The sequence below is a fragment of the Manis javanica genome, chromosome 7, assembly GCF_040802235.1.
Source record: "Manis javanica isolate MJ-LG chromosome 7, MJ_LKY, whole genome shotgun sequence".
NCBI lineage: Eukaryota > Metazoa > Chordata > Mammalia > Pholidota > Manidae > Manis > Manis javanica.
The window spans coordinates 108,606,352-108,626,787 of NC_133162.1; the positions used below are offsets into that span (position 1 = coordinate 108,606,352).

General features: G+C 37.8%; 1 protein-coding gene and 1 long non-coding RNA gene across 2 annotated transcripts in view; one reads left to right on the plus strand and one right to left on the minus strand.

Moving 5' to 3' along the window:
• The window catches only part of NXPH2 (neurexophilin 2), a 102,147-nt gene that overhangs the window by 20,814 nt on the left and 60,897 nt on the right, over window positions 1-20,436 (minus strand). The window lies entirely within an intron of this gene.
• Window positions 19,799-20,436, plus strand: part of LOC118972835 (uncharacterized) — a 34,377-nt gene continuing 33,739 nt past the window's right edge. Inside the window, exon 1 of the long non-coding RNA XR_005061944.2 lies at window positions 19,799-19,930. This is a non-coding gene — a long non-coding RNA (uncharacterized lncRNA). The remainder of the gene's footprint in view (window positions 19,931-20,436) is intronic.

Sequence of the window (20,436 nt, forward strand, 5' to 3'; positions counted from 1 at the left end):
CTGTATCCAAATGATCATATATTTTAAAATTATTGGGGATCAAATTCATGAAGTCTAATTAATTGTGGTCTTCATAAGGAACCTCTAGAGAAAAGCCATGCTTAAGGAAGGAGCAAAGTGAGATGCTACAAACAATTCCTCATGGGGTCCTGGCCACTTTGGCTCTTGGAGACATAAGTGTAAGTCCAGCCTCTGGCATCCAGAAAAGGAGGGTCATGGAGCTTGGTTGAAGGGCATGGTCAGATTCAGGAAGGGACCTGGGAAAGGGGTGCTCTGGCTTACCCTACTGAGACAGGGAAAGGGACAGAAAGGCTGCTGTGAAGAGTGCCCTCCAGGGTCCAGGGGAGAACTAGCACAGCATTCAGTGAATTGCCAATGAAAGAGTATGGTTTTCTGGGAGCATCCATGTCAGAGCAAAGGACTAAGGAGGAAATCATTCAGGTAAGTTACAGTGTTGTGGGGAGAGCTGATTATTTTAGACAACAGTGTTCTGGACCTAAGTCACAGAGGTAGGTGCTCCATTTCTCGCTATACTGCACTTGGCTTTTGTAGACATATTTAACAATCTATTAAATAAAGCAGAACATTTAATACCCAATGGAATCCTTTCCACTGTGTTACTTGAGAAAGAGAAGCAGTGACTCACTATGTCTTTATGTACAAATGAGTGTTAAAAACTAATCAACCTGTTAATTAAACCTGGTTCACTTTGGTGCTTATTGAGCAACCATTACAGAGGAACCACATGGGTAACATTCCCTCATTAAGCACTTGCACTAGAACGGACAGAGTAGCTTGCTGTGGTGGCAGAGAGGAAGTGTCAGAAAGCAGTTATCCAGAGACAGAGAAACTTGAAATGTAAACTTATCCTCAAGAATGTCCACCCCTCATATGATAATAGGGTCATTGCGTTCATTTCTCCCCTGCAAACACATTCTCCTTTGCCACCTACTCTTCCCCATCCAGCGCATTTCCATCCATCTTGAGCCCGCCCCCATCTAACTCTTCACTAATCCCTATATTCTATTCCCACATCTATTTTAAATCTACTTCTCTTCACCTCCACTGACTCCTCCATCAACAATGTGATCTTCCAGTTACCTTCAGAACTCCTGTGTCTAATCTTGCATTTTCACTCTCTGCACAGCACCTGGAGTGACCTTTATACAAGCAGACCATGTCCCTCCATGACTCAAACTCATCAGTATATTCCATTGCATTAGGAATAAAATTCAGTCTCCTCAATTGGAAAACAAGGTCCTTCTGGCAATGGCTCCTTTGGCCTTTCCAGTGTGCCCTCCATTTACTCCTGGGCAGTAGCTGTCTGTGACCTTTGAATTCCTCTTGAAAATTATCAGAGAACTTTGCTCATGGTTCTCTTAAGGCACACCAATATTCTGCCTCATTTTACTTCCTCTTGCTAGATTTCAAGTTACTTTGAGTCTCCTCTGACATCCATTTCACACATATTTTTTGGGTACCTCTGTGTTCTAGGCACTGGGTTGGGCAATGGGAGGCAGTAGTGACTAAGACAGTCATGGCACCCACTTTACAGAGTGCATTGTCTAGTTGAAGAAACCCACAGAAAATTTATAAACAAACACATTTACAAAACAAATACAAACTGTACGGAGTGCAAAGAGGAATGGCCAATAGGAGATTCACCAGAGAACAGGGTGGGTCATATTATAGTGAATGGCATGAGCAGGTGGCATTTTAAGCTTGCATGGGAAGAATTAGCTGGAGCTTGTTGTAGGGACAGTGCGGAAAAGTGCTGTAGACAGAGGGACAGTGTGAGAAAGGCCCCATGGTTAGATAGAACTCGGTGAATTCCAAGAATTATATGAAGGCAGTTAGTGAGGGGTGGGGCCCAATGTGTTACTGGAGAAGTAGGCAAGAGTGGAATGTCTCATCTGTATAAAATGTTTAATAAATATCTGTTGAGTTTTCATGAGGTGAATATATTCCAACTGCAAAATTATACAGTCCAAGAAACTGAGGACCTTAAAACTAAGAAAAACATCAAGAGCTGAGGTCTCCACATTCCCAGTTGGGTGCCGTTTCTAGTATCTCTCTAGGCTGTTAAGTTCAAATGAAGACATAGAAGCAGAATTGATCTGTGATTGCTCACCGTCTGAAGATGACAGTGCCAGCTTCTATCAGGAACAGATTGAATGTGATTGACATGTATTAATCGACAGTCTTTTATCAGAACATGTGACAGCCACTGATAGTTTTCCTGAATCTATCTTCATTCTAAAAGCAAAAACTGCTCTGTCTGAGTGTTCCCTCTCCCCCAAGCTCCTTTTGTCTAATTACCCACTATGTTTTCTACATCAGGGAAAATCTGTAACTACTATAGGCACTCTTGGAACCTGAGCAACTGGGAAAGAAGCTGAATTACTCTGCTGGAGAGATCATGTGTAAAGGCTCTGAAATTACGTGAAGAGGGAGAGGAGCTCGCCTAAGTCCAAACTTCCAGCCCTCCTTTCCAACATCCTGGGCATGTGAGTGAAGCCATCTTGAACCCTTCAGACCAACTCAACTGCCAATTCAACTGAGTACTTCCAAATGATTCCAGTGAATGCCACTCAAAGCTGGAGATTGATCAACTTAGCCTGGTTCACATTTTGGATCCTTAACAATATGAGATATAATAAAATGGCTATTGATGTAAGATAGCAAATTTTGAGGGCAGTTTTCTCTGCAGTCAATAAATAACTAAAACATGGAGGGCTTGCATAACTCTGTGAGGTGACAGAGTACTAGCCTCAATGTGCCAGTGTTAGAGACTCAGAACTTTGTCCTGTAGATGGGGTTGTCTGTATATGGAGTGACCTGCAGAATTAGCCTGATGGTTTAGACCTGAGTCATTCTGATTTATGGATCCCACACAAAGCCCTGGGGGCTGCCTATACTTTGTTTCCAGGATTTCATGGTCTTTGTTGAAGTAGGATCTTGAAAAGTCCAGAAACAATCCCTGGGCTCCCCTGAACACAATCACCCAAGTTCAGACTGCTGGTGCGACTTCCACAAGATTTTAAGGTCATGTTTATACCAACCAGGAAGCAATTCTAGTTCCTCATGAGCCATTGCAGTTTTGGTCAATTTATATATTTCAATGATATCTTTATTCAAGATATGTATAGGAGATAATGGCTCTCTCTTCCATGCTAAGTAACCATCCCTCTGTTTTGCTTTGCCTAAGAATTCCTATCTGTCGTAGGACTCAACTGGGTACCGTTATGCCCTGGAGAGAATTCTTAATGGTTAATTCTAAGTGGACTCCTGAAGAGAATAAAATGATCAAGCACACACTCACTGTTAAGCCAGGTAAACAGAAAGTAACTGAAACTAATGATTGCTGTTTTTTATTTATTTAATATACTCACAACAGACATCATTTTTATAAATAGCTTATTTGATCTTTAGCTACATCTCAGTCCTCATTTGGTATGACCTGAAGATTTGTAATATTTACAGAGAAATCACACCCATATCAGAGGAGAAAACAGAAGAAGCCTGGTTTCTGAAGTCAGTGGTCAGAACCTCAAGAAAACCTTTTTCAAATAAACTAAGCTTCCTCTTCCCCCTTCTTATACAGTGCATGTAAGATATATCTCTATCTAATACATATTCTCTGCTTAAAATAATTTCCAAACCAGGAATTGATGATTAATAACATCTAACACCCTGCTGGCCTCTTTCCCACATGATCTCCTCCTTAAGAGCTCTTCTCGATTTTCTTTCCTGCGTTGTCCCAGGAATGTACATGCTCTTATGGTTTGCTTCCCAGCACAGCTGAGACACTTAGGAGAAGCCATCTGTTCTGGCCATTGTCGTCAATTAAAAGAAGGCTAAAAAATAGAAATGTTGATAACCCACTGCCTCACCGACTATGCATGTGCAGGAGAGAACTCACTCTTATCAAAGTGGAGGAGTTTCTCTATTACTAGGCTTTAGGCAGCTAAAAATGTAAGGTCAGGCTCATGTCTATGAGCATGTTGGACTGGGTGTGATAAAGAATTATTCAGATGCTCTGATACTATGTAAATCAGGATCAGGGATGACCCTCTGACAATTAAGGATGACCTTCTGAGACAGGGGCAGGATATTCAACTCAACACTCCCAAGCCCTATGGCCAAGACTTTTTTCATGTGTCCCTCTGAAGTATCTTCTATGAATTGGTGGCATGTGGTTGTCATCTAATTTACAGATTCTTAATTGTGGCCATTTCTTGATGTTTTTTTCATCAAGATGTCATTATCTCTAAACAGTGAGCTATGAGAACTGTTTGCTGTTCCCGCAGGGCTGTCTGACAGAAGCCAGGTGAGCTGTGTGGAGGTTTGTCCCAGGTATAAGTAGGGACACAGGAAGTAGGCAAACTGTGGTTGATAAAATGAAGGACTTTATAACTACAAAGACTGACATCGATAGCCTAGTCGGCTCCTAGGATAGTGGTATGGGTTTAATTGAAGGACTTTATAACTACAAAGACTGACATCGATAGCCTAGTCGGCTCCTAGGATAGTGGTATGGGTTTAATTGTATCCCCCCCAAAAAGACATGTTGAAGTTCTAAACTCCAGTAGCCATATCTTTGACCTTATTTGGAAATAGGGTCTTTGCGGAAGCAATTAAGTTAAACTGAGGTATTTGGGATGTACCCTAACATAATATGACTGGGGTCTTAATAATCAGAGAAGAAAAACACACAGATAAAAATGCCGTGTGAACACAGAGACACACAGACAACATCTCTGAAGATGGATGTAGAACTGGAGCCATGTTACCACCAGCCAAGGGCCACCTGGGGCTACTGGAAGCTGGGAAGGCAGCACGTGCCTTCCTTAGATGCTTCTGAGGCTCTTACGGGCACCTTGATTTCTGGACTTGGAGCTTTCAGACTTATACAGAATAAATTTCTTTTGTTTTAAGTCACCCTGTTTGCAATACTTTATTTTATGAAGTCAGTCCTAGAAAACATAGATAAGGGAAATTCATAAATCAACTAAGCCCTAACTCAACCTTCTGAGTCAAATTACCAGTCTCAAATTACCTTAATTTTTAATATACTTTTGTGATCTGCAAATGGTATTAGAGGCTTTAAGTCATGTCCCTACTCTCACCATTACTATTTAAAATTGTTGCAGAAATTCTGGCCAATTCAATAAGGAATAAAGAAAAATAACTGGAAAATCCCCTGGCACTGAAATGACTAAATTATCATTACCCGTTGAGAAAAATAAGTTGCATAAATAGGAGAACCAAAGAAATCAAACGGAAAGGATTCCAAACTGATACTAGTTCTGCAAAGTGGCTAGATAAAAGATCAATAAGCAAAAATATGTATATGATTTCTGTATTTGATTATTAATGTCTTAGAATGTAATATTGAAAAGATGCTGTTCATAGTAACAACATAAAGTTTATTACATGTAGAAATGGACTTAACAAGAAATGCTTGGGATTTTTATGAGTAAATTTCCAAAACTCTACCAAGAGAAGCAAAGGAAATCTTCGCTAAATGGAGATGTATCATGTGCTTGACTGGGAAGAATGGACGGTGTGAAGATACCACTTCTGCCCAAACTCATTTACACATTTCATGTAATTTGATTTCAAAACCCTATCAGGATTTTGGAGAACATGAAAAAGTGATTTTAAAGTCTATTCAGAAATAAATATGACACCTCTTAATATCAGAAACCTCACTAATGAAGTTAAAATGCAAACAAACTGATAAACTATTTGGATTAAATGAAAAAAGCCTTACATCCTTATCATATAAAGATATTTCACATATTAAGAAAAGAGGTAAGAGTCATGGAAATACACATAAGGGATAAAACATATAATTAACAAAAAAAGACATGTGCTTAGCCAACAAATATTGTGATAGATATCCATTTAAAAATGATAACATAGTATTTTCCAAAAGTTAAATTGGCATAGGTATTTTTTACTTGAAGCAACCACTGTTGAAGGTTGGGAAACTGCATGGAATATACACAGATGCAAAATTTAGGCACATGAAATAAGGCCAGAAATACAGCCACATATATTTGGTTAATTGATTTTCAATGTAAAGTACCAAAGTAATTAAGTGGGGAAGAGTTGTCTTTTCAACAAATATGGTTAAATGAACCTCTTACACTATTATCTTACAACTTCTTACCTCCACTGGATCTTAGACATAATGTAAAAGTTAGACTATATGACTTCTAGAAAAATAAAAGGAAAATAATTAAACTTCAACACCTTGGTTTCTTAGGTAGGATATCAGAAACAGAAACCATAACAAATTGACATAATTGTATGTCACCAAAATTAACTATGTCTGCCCTTTAAAAGATGTTGTTAAAATGAAAGACAAGATGCAGACGAGGAAAAATATTCACAATACATTTATCTTACAAAGGGTTTGTTTCCAGAATATAGTAAAGAACTCATTCAACTCAGTAATGAAAAGGCAAGCAATCTAATTCTTAAAAAAGGGAAATAGTTGAGCAAAAGATGGTCGAGTTCATTAAAGACATACAAGTGGCCAATGTGCCCATTATAAAATGTGTACCTCATTGGTCATCAGAGAAATTAAAATGAAATCTACTTGAGATAGCACTACATACCCAATAGAATGACTAAAATTAAAAAGACTGACAGTATTAACTGGTGCTGAAGATGTGGATTAACTAAAATTCTTGTACATTGCTAGTGGGAAAGTAAAATGTAAAAGACAACTTTGGAAAGCAGTCTAGCAGTTTCGTTTGAAGTTAATGCATACCAACACTAACACCACACAGTTTTTACCCCTAGGTACTTATCCAAGAGAGATGAGAAAATATGTCTAAACCTACTTTTACACAAATATTTATAGCAGCGTTATTCATAATAGCTCAAACTGAAAACAATCCAACTGTCCAAGCAATGGCAATCAAATATGGATAATTAAGTAATGGATAATCAAGTTGAAAATAATAACAATAAAACTATTAGATAAAAAACTAATTATTCAAAGAGGAATATAAATGGTTAATGTCACTCAATGGGATATCTACTCAGAATAAAACTGAACAGACTACTGACTTACAAAATAAAAGTCTAGGTATACTATATGACTGATTCCATTGATAAGAAATTCCAGAACAGGCAAAACTAATCTATAGGCGGGTTAGTGGCTGCCTTTGACTAAGGGATTGATGGTGCTGATCAGAGACTTGAGAAAGGAAAGTGTTCAATACATTGGAAAAGTTCTATACCTTGATTGGAGTGGTGCTTACACGTGTATAACATATGTCAAAACTCTTAGAAATGTATTCTTGAAATAGTTTAATTCTATTATAGGTAAATCATACTTTCTGGAAGTTGATTGAAAAAAATTAAAAGAAATGATGCACATAATTTATGTAGAAGCATGTTAATCATAGCATTATTCAAAATGGCAAAAATATACAGCATAAACTTTTAATGGAAGCATTAAATATAATTTAGATGGCGATCATTACAATAAATAAGGAACATTTAATAACATGAAAAATGAAATACTGCTAAGTGGGGAGGAGCGGTATACTTAAAAAAAAAGTTTATATACACATTAAAAATCACTGGCAGGATATATACCAGAGTTAACTGGGTTTTTTTTTTGGTAGGATGAATTCTTGGTGTTTCTTAGTTTCTTCTTTGTACTTATCTTTATGCTTCATTTTCTATATTAAACCTACATCACTTTTATAATTTGAACAAATAAAAAATGCAAGTATTAAAGAAAAACAAAATTAAAACTTAAACTGGTAAATAATTGAAGTAATTCTCTTTAGAGTCAATGTAAATGGATAATACTAACATTCAATAAAAAGTTTGATCTTATTACTAACCCAACAACTACAAATTAAACAATAGATGCTTTTGTGACTAACAAATCAGTTAGTGTAAAATGTATGAAAACTGAAAATATTTTCTCTGAATGAGGATATCTACTGCTGGAAAGGGTATTCTCCCACTTCATTACGGCACTACAAATTCATAGAGCATTTCTGGGAAGCAATTTCTAAGATGCACAAAAAGCCTAAAAATTCCTCATTCTTTTTGATGTCATAGTTGCACTTATGGAGTATTATTAGCCTTAGGAAAATTTTCAAAATAGCAATTGTGATGTGTGCCCAGTGATGTTCACTGCAGTGTTACTTATACGATGACAAACTGCAGAAAACCAAAATCTCTAAAAATTTAAGGAAATTGTTATGTGGCTTTGGTATATTTACTTAAAAGCTTATTAACCTGCATTTTAAAATGAAATGAGGTTTAATAATGTGGAGTGTGCTTGCTTCTGTAATGTTAAGTTAAAATAGCTACAAAATTTATGTGAGGTGCATTAAAAATGGATGGAAAAAAGTTAGAATGAATATCCTAGAATACTTATAGGTTGCAGCTGACAGAAAAGTGACTGATAATTTCCCCCCTGTTTTTAATGCACTTTTACATTTTGAAAGTAGTCAAGAGTAAGCAACTATAAATTTAATAACTCCTCCCAAATAAAACTCTGAAACTAAAATAGGCTCAGACCAAGGTTAATACATTTTGGCACTTTGCTGTCTAAGGTAGGATCATTTAGCCTTCTAATGTCTGGTATACTGAAAAGGGTAAAGGACTTTGGGAACCACACTACTTCAATGCCTGAACAGTGGACAATAAGGTATTTAACAAATTTAGATTTGTATATATGATGCCTAGCATAATAACTGGGACATGATGGTTAGTAAGTGTGCATTACAATGAACAGAAATGAAAAAGTATTGAAAATGTATATGACTGTGTATGCATGTAAGCAAATATACTCATATATACATAAGATATAAAACAATATCCCAAATTAATCAACAGAATGTAACAAAGTTTCAAGCATATAAATAGAGGAGAATGGAATGAATACAAATCCATTTTGCTGTTGTCAATAAAGTATAAATTTAATCTTTTGTGGGCAGATGAAATGAAAGTGTCTACTGAAATTCAAGTGCTGCCCTAAAGCCCTGCTTCTCATCTAGGAGCTACTTCCTGTTAGAGCAGCAAGCAGTCTCTGGGATGGGAGCTGGCCTATAAAAACAGCAGCTAGAACAGATGAACAGGATCCAAGATCTAAGCGGGTTAAGGGAGCTAGCCTCAGGTGGCCGAGACAAAGAACATGTCTTGCTGTGCCCAGTTGCTGAGAGAGATAGATGCTAGCACTGGGCACATTTTTTTGCAGGGATTAGCCTGGGTGGGAGCCTTGGGGGAACAAGTATCCTTCAGGATCCCAGCCAGCCTCCTGCTGAGGCACAGAGCACCAGCTGTGGAAATATATTCACATTTACCTTTCTGTTAATAGCAACTTTTAAATCAAAATCCTGTGGAAGGCCAAATATATATTAAGATATAAATTGAGGCCTTGTGTCCCTATATGTGGTAGGTCGGCTCAGTGCACATTAAAATGAGTAGTTTTAATAACATGGAGAGTGCTTGCTTCCGTAATGTTAAGTTAAAATAGCTACAAAATTGTATGTGAGGTGCATTAAAAATGGATGGAAAAAAGTTAGAAAGAATATCCTAGAATACTTATAGGTCGCAGCTGACAGAAAAGTGACTGATAATGTAACAATGCAGCACTGTTCCATTCATGTTCTGGATATGTCCTTGTGCTGGCCTGTGTAGTTTGAGGACATCACTGAATTCCATTTTTCCCATTTCCCAGTAAGCTATTTAAGGCAAATGGTAATAACCTCACTTTGCAGATGAGAGATCAGGGCACAGAGAGTTTAAGCAACTAATCCATGTTCCCTATCCAAGTGAGCCCTAAAAAATAAACAGGGTTGCACTGAATAGTTCATTAATCCAGCATTCATTTTTAACATAATCTACAGCCTTTCTTTTAACTGAATAATTTGTATAGCAGCAAGCCCTCAGAAAAATACGTATTTACTACAATAAACATTTTAAAAAGAAACCTTAACAATTCAATGGTCTTTTTAGCTACTAACATCTGGTTTCTGAAACGGTTTATGGTATTGCTAACAATTACTGCTGGGTATCTGGGCACATAAATATTTAATGATGCCATTAATTTCTGAAAGGGAAAAGGAGAACTTTGATACTAGGTTTAAATGGATGAGGAATTTATTTCCCTCTTTTTTGCACTGATATTTAATTTGAAGTTCTTGGATTGAAAGCTGAGATCTATGACGGGTTAGAATTTGACATTGCTCTTCAGGCATTTCTATTCACCTTTAAATATGGGTTTTTCCCTGCCTGGTGCAGCCCATAAAAACTAGAATGATCAACTCTCTGTCAGACCAGCACCTGCTGACCATCCTTCTGTTGAACTTCTTAGTTAATGTCTTCCCTCCTGCTTATTTCTTGAATGCCTGGGAGATTTCACTTTACATTTGCTAAGACTGGTTCATTAAAATACTAATTTTAAACTGTAATTATCTGTTGGTTCATATCAGCAACTGAGCCACAGTGGCGCTGGTATCTTCTAACTGCAGGAGGATTTCACATCTGTTCTCATCCCTGGGAGCCTCAAGCAAGAGTTACCTTGGCACTCAAAAAAATGAGGAAGTTTGAAAGAGATGTAGAGAACTGTGTTTTAAGAAAAGTCACAAGGGCAGGCAGGAAGAATTGTAAATGTGGCAAAGAGACTCAGTTGTAAAACTATTCATGGTCATACCTTCTGGGGGGCGGGGGGCGTAAACAAAAGCAATCAAATAGGAAGCCTAGCAGGTAATAGTCCTGTTGTCAGGTTGGGGGACTTTAACAGTGCAACAGCTCGTCTGATTTCTGGAGGATCTGCAGGCTGTCTGTCCAGGTGGGTAGGACAAGAGGTGGGGTGGGGGTGGGGGGTTATTTTCTGTTTTAGGAAAAAGGTTGATAATATCTTTTGCCTGAAATGGTATCAGCCAGCCTAGGAAATGCCTGTTACTTGGCAGAATTGAGTACAATTCTCAGACTTAAGGTTTAAATATGTGAGAAAGGGGAATAAGAAGGCAAACTAAGGAAAACAGGGTTTAGAAACAGGGAATAGGAATAAAAAGATGGACAGGATAGAGGAAGAGAGAAAGGGGAAGAAATAACATGGCCTGGGGAGCAGCCGCTGTCGTTTTTGAGCAGCGCATCAACCACACACAGGAGTCACTGCAGGAGGGAGGTTACTAAGAAGGTCCATTCACTGGATGCTTGCTTGAGCTTGTTTAGAGTGTTTGGGTGGGATGGGTATTATCTGCATTGTTCAGATGAGGAGACTGAGGTCTAGAGAGATCAGAATCTGAGTTTGAGATTCTGGTTATCCAACTCCATACTCTATTTATGATTTTTCCATTATGTGACACTGCTTTTCAATATTTCAGAGAGAAACAGAGATGATTAAGACATGAATTTTTCCTTCAAAGAGCTCATAGCTGATAGTACAGATCTTACAGAGTGTCATCCAAATGCTGCTCAATGAGGGTCCCAGCCTGCTTAGAGGATCTGCATTTGGGGAAATTCACTAGGTAACATTTCACTTCTATGAGTGCCACACACAGGCACGCACAGAGCTGGCTTCGTGGGGAGCAGGTCTACTGCTGCCCGTGAAGGAGTGTGGAGGCACATGGGCATGGTCTGTTAACTTTGGTTTAGGGCAGGGAAAATGTGAAGGAATGTTAGAGAGTTCTCTGCAATATAGAGGTTACTTTTTTTTTTTCTAAAGGCTGTTTCTTTATCTTTTAATGCATTCCAGACTCAGGTCCTGACAAGTACAATGATAAATTTGATCCATAGTGCTGTATCGCCTTCTGGCTCCTACCCAAAATCACAGATTCAAAATTTTTCAAGGTACTTTTCTACTCCACCCCCTTCATCCCCAAATAATCTGAATAAATTAAATTGGAGAAACAAAAAAAAAATGATGGATGCACAGTCACGTGAGGCCAGAGGGGTAGAGTACTTGGACAGAGGATATTCAGTGCTTCAAATACAGTGTAAAATGCTTTTGCCTTTATCTACCTAAGAGAAGTAAGTCTCCAAGTGCCAAGAACAAAAAAAGTGAATGATCTTTAAATCTTTGAGCAGACAATGAGAGCTTTAAGAATGGCCAACCAAAGGGAAGATGGAGAAGCTTAGGAATGCAAAAGAAACACTCTCCTCTGTTCTGGGTATTGTAGGCAGTAAAGCAAATGAGAGCTAAATCAAGCTTAATGAGCACTAAATCAGAGGATGTCCTATTGACAAATTAATTTGGAAATCATTTAAGAAAAACTGTGCTTCAGCTCTTATTTATATCTGTTGGAGACAATGGGCCATGTTCTTGCCCCTGTGTTAAATAACAAGTATTTAACCCAGGAACTCAAAGTCCATTTTTCTTTTCTATCTCCAGGACCCAGGGACTGGATTGTTAATAATTTAGCTAATTGAGTAAAACCTAATGCTTCAAATTTAGACTGGGAAATAAAAATTCAAAATTTCCTGTAGATATGGGATGCATGATATTTAATGCTTCAGAGATCATTAGTAAAAGAAAATATTACAGCCATACAGACCCTCTGAGAGTCTAACTAATGAACATCTCCCAGCTGCTGTTGAAAAATCAGCAGAAGCATCAGTACCAATTTCAAGACAAAGCACAGCTGACAGATGTTTGAAGGGATGAATCAGGCTGTACAAGGATTAAAATAATAGGTCCCCAGTGCCTTTTAAAGGCAGAGGTGCCATAACAAGCTATTTCCAGCCACTTGAATACAACTGAGAGATGGTCCTGTGGTCACTATCCAGCCACCCAGTAGTCATCTCAGTGGTATATTACTAAAACCTAGCACAGGTTTTAACCACACCAAGTTCTAAGTAACAGCAGCTTCACTGTTACATCTGTTTTAAGGAAGTCTCAGGGATTCTACTTCACTTACAATGTTTGGGGCATGATGTGACTAAATGAGGTTCAGGCCAAAATAAGGAAACATCAATGATGGATTCCTTCTGTGCACTGTAGCAGAGCTTCGTTATTACAAAACAAGTATGGAAAACAACCTCTTAATTAAGAAATTGGTATTTTGGGGGAATCTGTTATGTGCTCATTCCTGTGTATCATTTAACAAGGTGGGCTATGTGGACTTTTTAAAAAATATAATGCTTCATTCCAAACTTATAGAATTTGGGTGCTAGAGGCTTCTCCTACACCACCACCTGGATGTGACTTTATTACAGCACCTCCTGAATTATGCTGTAATGGCTGGAATGCATGCTAGCTACATTCCTCTTGCCCATACCTGACATGAGCCCTCCGAGGACAAAACCTGGATCTGAGTCACCTTGTGTCCTTCAGAGCTTTAGACAGTGCCTGTGATACAGCATATTTGGTAAAGACCAAGCATTTTCTCATGCATCGTGGTGTGATGGTTAGTTATATGGTCTACTTGACTGGGCTACAGGGTACTTCACTATTTGGTCAATTATTCTGGGTGTTTCTGTGAGTGTTTTTGGATGTGAGTAAAGTAGATTGCTCTCCCTAATGTACATGGGCCTCATTCAAATCAGTTAAAGGCCCAAATAGAACAAAAAGGCTGACCTCCTCTGAGAAGAGAAAATTCCTTCTGCTTGACAATCTTTAAATAGCACCATCAGCATTTTTCTTGTCTTACAGCTGAAATAAAATACTGGCTTTTCCTGGGTCTTAAAGCCTGCCTGTCTTTGGATTGAAACTACACCATTGCCTCTCCTGGGTCTCTACCTTGCCGACTCATCCTGCACACTTGAGACTTGCCAGCATCCATAATCATGCAGGTTGATTCCTTATCAATGGACCTTTGACCACATGGGAGTTGGAGGAGCTGACAACCCCTACATAGTAAAAAATCCATGTATAATTTTTGAGTCCTCAAAAATTTAATTACTATAGTCTGCTGTTGATTGGAAGCCTTACCCACAACATAAATCAACATAAATAAGTCAATTAACATGTATTTTTGTAAATTATATGTATTATATATTGCATTATTTCAATAAAGCTAGAAACAAGAAAACATTTTTTCAAATTGTCACAAATGTTCAGAAGAAGATTTGTGTATAAGTGGACCCACACAGTTCAAACCCCTCATGTTGTTCAAAAGTCAACTGTATAAATGATCCTGGATAAAAATGTATTCAGGTTATTGAAGTGTAAAATACAGTAAACATGTAAGAAGTTGCATGGAAGCCAACGACTGGCAGATAACCCAGGCTTTCTACACCTGTTGTTCATTACTCTGACTTAGTGTAGAATCAGTACTTCATCACGTGTGATCCACAAACTGTCACCAGTTCAAGATAAGTACTTCTGTATTCAGAAACTTGTATAGCATTGACTTGGCAAAAATATCCAATCATGTGGTATTTAATTTTATGAAAGTGTCACTTTGGAACTTAAAACAAGCAACAACAATAACTTGTTATTGACACAGATGGTTTAAGAAACAATGGCCTAGAAATCAGAATGAGGGAGATGTGGAGAGTCTACTGTAGTGATATTTGATCTAACAACCGGTTCAGCACAGGTATTAACCAATCAGAATGGAAGATGGTCAATACCTACCAATCAGAACACAGACAGACCATAAACAGTCAGTAGTACAGAACCAGAAAAAGGTGAAGATTGGCCTTTAATCTTTGAGGGTTCCAGTGGAATGAATCACTTCATGAACTCTGAGTTAATTTGCATAGGTTCAACTACATGTGAATGGGTGTATTTTTCCTGTTCATATAGATGTGCTTTAATGGGATTCCAAATTAGAGATTTATGGGTATACACTGGCCATGAAGTATAGTAAAACTCCATTATTTATGGATGGAGCAAAGATATACTGGGGTTCAAATTATATCCCCCCAAATGTGACAACTATCTAGAGTTAAAGTCTACTCTAATGCACCTATTGTGTCTTGTCTCCTAATAAGGAAATAAAGGGATGCCTATGCTATTAGATTTCTAAACTCTGAAAGCTACAACTATATCAAGTAAATTTTATCCAACAGGTTAGGAATCATTTTAAATTCATAAAACAAATTTATTTAACAAACCCTCATGTAGTGGAGATACAAAATAATCTTATTCCAGAAAATAGTGTTATTAATAATATGAATAAGATCTGTTTCTTTATTTCTTCCTCCTTGATTTGAGATATAGAATTCTTATACTGAAGAAAATGAGGTTCATTATGCCTGGTACCTTACAGAAAGGATGTCACTGCTATGGAAGAGAACCTCATGAAAGTCTGGAAAGATTACCCCATTGAAGGTGCCATCACTGCTACAGAAAAAGCTGTGAAAGCCATCAAGCCCCAAATCATAAATTCCTGCAGGAGAAAACTGTGTCCAGATGTTGTGCATGACATCACAGGATTTATGACACAGCCAATTAAGGAAATCATGAAAGATGAGCACTTCCAACCAGCTCTAGATGATGAGGAAGGAGACGCAGAAGCAGCAGTGCCAGAAAACAAATTGACATTAGATAGTCTGGCAGAGGGTTCCAGCTATTTCAGACTGGTTTTGACTTCTTTTACAGTATGGGCCCTTCCATGGTACCTGTAAAGCAAATTGTGGAAGGTCTGGTATCATATAGAAACATTTTTAGAGAAGTAAAAAAGCAAAAACAGAAATTATGATGTATTTCCGTAGTCCCCCGAGCATGCCTGCATCTCCTGCCTCCTGTTCCACCTCCTCCATCTTCTACCTCCACCACCCCTGACGCAGCCAGACCAACCCACCTCCTCCTCCTCCCGCCCAGCCTGCTCAGCGTGAAGACGACAAGGATGAAGGCCTTTATCATCACCCACTTCCACTTAATGAATAGTGAATAATCATCATGTCATGCACCCGATAAACTTGTATGTACTGCATGGGTGTGTCTTTGTGTGAAGATCTAGTAACCATACAGCAGAAACTATATGAGACATTTTTGTGTCGTCATTGCCAAAATAATTTATGGTACAAAACATTGTGTGGAAGATTTAAATGGAAGTGGACAGTGATCTTTACATAAGCATAAGGTAAGTGATATTTCATATGAAATCAATAATTTGTTGTTTTTCTTATTATTTTGTAACTTTGCTTTCAAAGAGTTACTTTACTGTATAGTAAGTATGTCTCTCTCTCCCATAGTTGGAGAAACTGTTTATCAGCCTAACATCACAGGTAGGTGGTTTATAAGAAAATGGAAGAAGGTTTTCTAATACTGTATTAGGACTATGCGGTAAAAATTTTATAATGATTCATTCATTAGTGTACAGGTTAGGCTACCATGAAGTAACTGTACCAATTACACTAAGCTATCGTAAAGCAATCATTTTGCTGCTGCTTCGTTATCAATGTGTGAATTGCTATACCTATAAGTAAATATGAATTTCTTCTTCACACTATCTTTTTATTTTCAATGACCAGTGTTTGTGATAGGTATAAAATTTACAATTTTTTGTATCACATAAGAAAATATTGATGTGTGTATTGAAGGATAGATGATTCATCTTGTAAACAGATGAGGTAAACTTTTGGTAACCATAAATACAGTACAGTACTGTGAATGCATTTTCTACTCTCTATGAGTTTATTAATAACATTTGCTTTTCTCTACTTGCTTTATTGTAAGAATACAGTTTTTAAAAAATGTACAAAATACATATTGTTTATGCTATCAGTAAGGCTTCTGGTCAATGGGAGGCTATTAATAGTTAAGTTTTAGGCAATTCAAAATTATACATGCATTTTTAACTGCACAGGGAATTGGCACCCATAACCTCTGTCATTCAAGGGTCAACTGTATAAATATATATATGTACATGTACATATATATATATATACACACATATATATATATTTTTAGATTTCAGACATCTTGAGACAATAATTATTGTTTTAAAGAAAAAAATGTGTTTATTAAAGTTAAGATGAAGTAGTGACATTTAGGACTTTCAGACTACCTTACTTTAGCAATCTAAAAGTCAAAGGAATGTCTTCTACCTAGTCCTTCTTAAAAGATTTTCCTCAATTACTGATTTTCTCATATTGCTGTTATGATTTGAGAAGTTATCATTATCTAATTGAATTTCTACAACACCCTAAATTTGTTCTACACTATCCTTGTCAGGTTGCTCATCCTGCCTGTGTTTGAACATGTCCAGTGATAAGTATCTCCCAAGAAAGCTTATGTCATCTTTAAATTCTCTATTAAAATTCATACTGGTATGAACTGAAATTTGTCTGTTTATAACATTATTCAGTGGTCTGTGTTCTCTCTCTCTCTCACTCTTAATCTCTCTTTGGAGTCCTGGAGAAGCAGCTCACTGAATCTTCTATATATAAAACCTTCCAACAACTCAGGTCATTTGTATCACTGAATCAGCCCCTCTTTAGACTAAACGCCTGCACTTGATTCAATCGTAAGCCACACCAAGTCCCATAACCATCCTGGTGACTTCACTCTGATGACTTTCTGTTCCCCAGCACAGTGACTGCTCATGGGTAGTGGACTCTTCTCTGATACCCGTCTAATTCTTCTAAGTTGCATATGAGACAGCTGTTTGTCCTCATCCTGTCTATGCCAGTTATATACTGGTTATTTTAATTCTTTAATTTAATAAAATATTATGTAAGCTGATGAAATATGAGGAAAGAAAGCTACTTATATGAAAATTAAGTTGAATGCTTGGAGAAACTTGTTGCAGATGAGTCTTTTAAAATAGTTTATTTTAAGTGAGATTAAAAAACCTGTCAAAGGAAAAAGGGAGAAAATGTTAAAATCCTAGAGAGATTTGGATTGATTAGAAGATGTCTTTAGGTATTTGCTTCATTAAAAAGAAATGAAGCAGCTAGAAAGCTTAGATAATTCATTAAAGATGGGGTTTGCTTAAATGAAAAATGAAGAACTTTAGCCAGAGACTGACATTCATATTCATATTCCAAAAATTATTAAAACCAATCAGAACACACACTGAACAAATGAGAATAAAGGCCAGTCACAAACCACAGATATGGTCATAGTATGATCCGACTCCAAAGAATCTGTGAAAGAATGAACGTGCATAGTTTAGGTTAAGAAGTTTAATGTACATTTGATATTTTTATGAATCACTCCTAATCCTCATGATTCTGCTACGTGATGAGCTGGAGATGAGATCTGATAAATGGTTGTCTGACCCCAAAGAGCCTTTTCTTGATGTCTGTGTATATTGCCTGCAAATGTTTTATGCTATCACTTTTCCTTTACGAAATATCATCGTCTATTAATACAGCCTAGGGCTGCATAAGCATTCTGGAGAGCTTATTATGCACATTTGGAAAGCTTTTGCCATATTGATGACTCACAACTTTACTTCAACTAAAACTTTCCGTATTTGCTAACCATGTATCCTTTATCCTCTGGTGGTGGTGTTTCTGTATCCAGGTGCCAGACTTTAAAATGATTTCTTTTAACTTTCTTCTTGTGGATTTGGCCAATTATTCTAGCCTGCTGAGATCCTTTTGAATCCTGTCAGCCAACATATCCCCCCTCTCTCTCTGAGCAGAGAGCCTCCTGTCACCGGCTAATTTAATAAGTAAAACGAGTGTCTGCCCATTCAAAATCTAATCTTGTCAGAAGGTTCCCTGGGCACTCGAGCTGATGATTATAGATACTTCCTCCATCTCTTCCTAGCTGGAATATTTGTCACTGCAGTCACAACTCTGGCTGTCCCAAGATGCCAGGCTGTCTTCCCGGAGAGCCGAATGTGTGGGCTGGCCTATCTCGTCCACAGCTACATTTTAGTCTAATACACAGGGCATTTAACAAATGTGGTTAAATCAGAGAATTTCATCCTTTTTCTGGCAAAAGAGGACAAGGAAGTCATATTTGGAGAAAATATGAAACAAAAACAGTTGCTACTTCCCTCAGCCATTCTACATACAAACCATTTTGAAAATATCACCAAAACCTTGAACTTAAACCTGGCAGAGGAATGAGCATAGACAAATTAAGGTATCTTAAAAAGTATGTGGACGTACAACTGAGCAGCACTATTTCTTACAACAGGATTTGAGCATTGCAAAAGGCTATATTGATTGCCTAAATCTAAAAATAATTTCATTAATGGAGGCAGATGTAATGTGATGTATGCAAATTAATGCTACATTCACTGAAAAATATTGTCACCCCCATTTAGCATTTGACTGAAAATCACTAATAAAATTCAAGACAATTTTATTTTTTCTTCACATTCTTACTGAAAACTCGAGAGACAATAAATATCTTTTAGTTCTGAATAGTGTATACAGCAGTCTAGAAATAGGTCCAAACTAATATGAGGTATAGTGCTTATTATTCTTTGAATGTTGTTCTAAATTAAGGAGACAAGTTGTAGAAAAATTAACTACTGTGAACTGGAAAACCTCCAATTATATGGTTGGGTTCCAACCTCTCCTTGACTTAAAGCCTAGAGGACATTTATCAAATGGTAGGGAAATCAAGACTGAAAACAAGGACTGTTTTAGAGAACAAAAAACCCTGATTCCCTCTCTCTATGTTGACAAAATATACTCTGTGCCCACAAACCTAGGCTGTGTCCATGCACACACCAGCCAATTTGAAACAAAAGCAAGTGAGTGTTTAAATTTAGATCAATTATGACAGCAAAAGCTGTGTTTTCTGGCATTCTCCCAAACACAAAGCTGCAGAAACCAGCACTTCCCACATTCCCCTGGTTCCCATGTATGTCAGGGCAGCAGGGTAGAGCTAATTCTAATCAAGGAGGAAGCTATTTAGACCCCACAGGACTGACTCTGGGAATCACTGGGGGAAGCTGGGATGTGGGCTGGCAGTTCTGGTTGTCTTGTTAAAGCGGCTCCTCCCGCTCTCCCTGGGCAGAAAGGACAGCTGTGGGGCCCAGTGTCTCTGAGGATGAGGGGAAGGAGGGCCCTTCTGGAACTGGTAAGCTCAAGCTGCATTTTCTCTGTCATTCTTTTTTTTTTTTTATTAGAGAACAAACATTTATTTCGCACACTTCTGAAGGCCAGGAGGTCCACAATCAATGCACCAGTATACTCAGTGTCTGGTGAGACCGCACTGTCCAGTTTACAGAAAGCTGTCTTTTCCCTGAAACCTCATGTCAGAGAGAAAGAGATTGAAGGAGCTCTGTGGGGTCTTTTTTGTAAGGGCACTAATCCCATTCATCCAACCTCAGGACCTGATCACCTCCCAAAGTCCCCACCAACTAATACCATCACATTGGGATTAGGGTTTCAACATTGAATTTGGAGGACATAGCATTCAGTGTACAACACTCCCAAAGGCCGGGTAGGTCACACTCTGCTAAGCTATTGATCCCCTCAGTGCTCTGGAGGCACGGTGGGACTGAGGAGTGCCAAAGCCTTAGGACATCCTCCAGTCTCCGGCAGCCTCACATGATTACCCTTGTGGGTCCCGTAAGTATAATC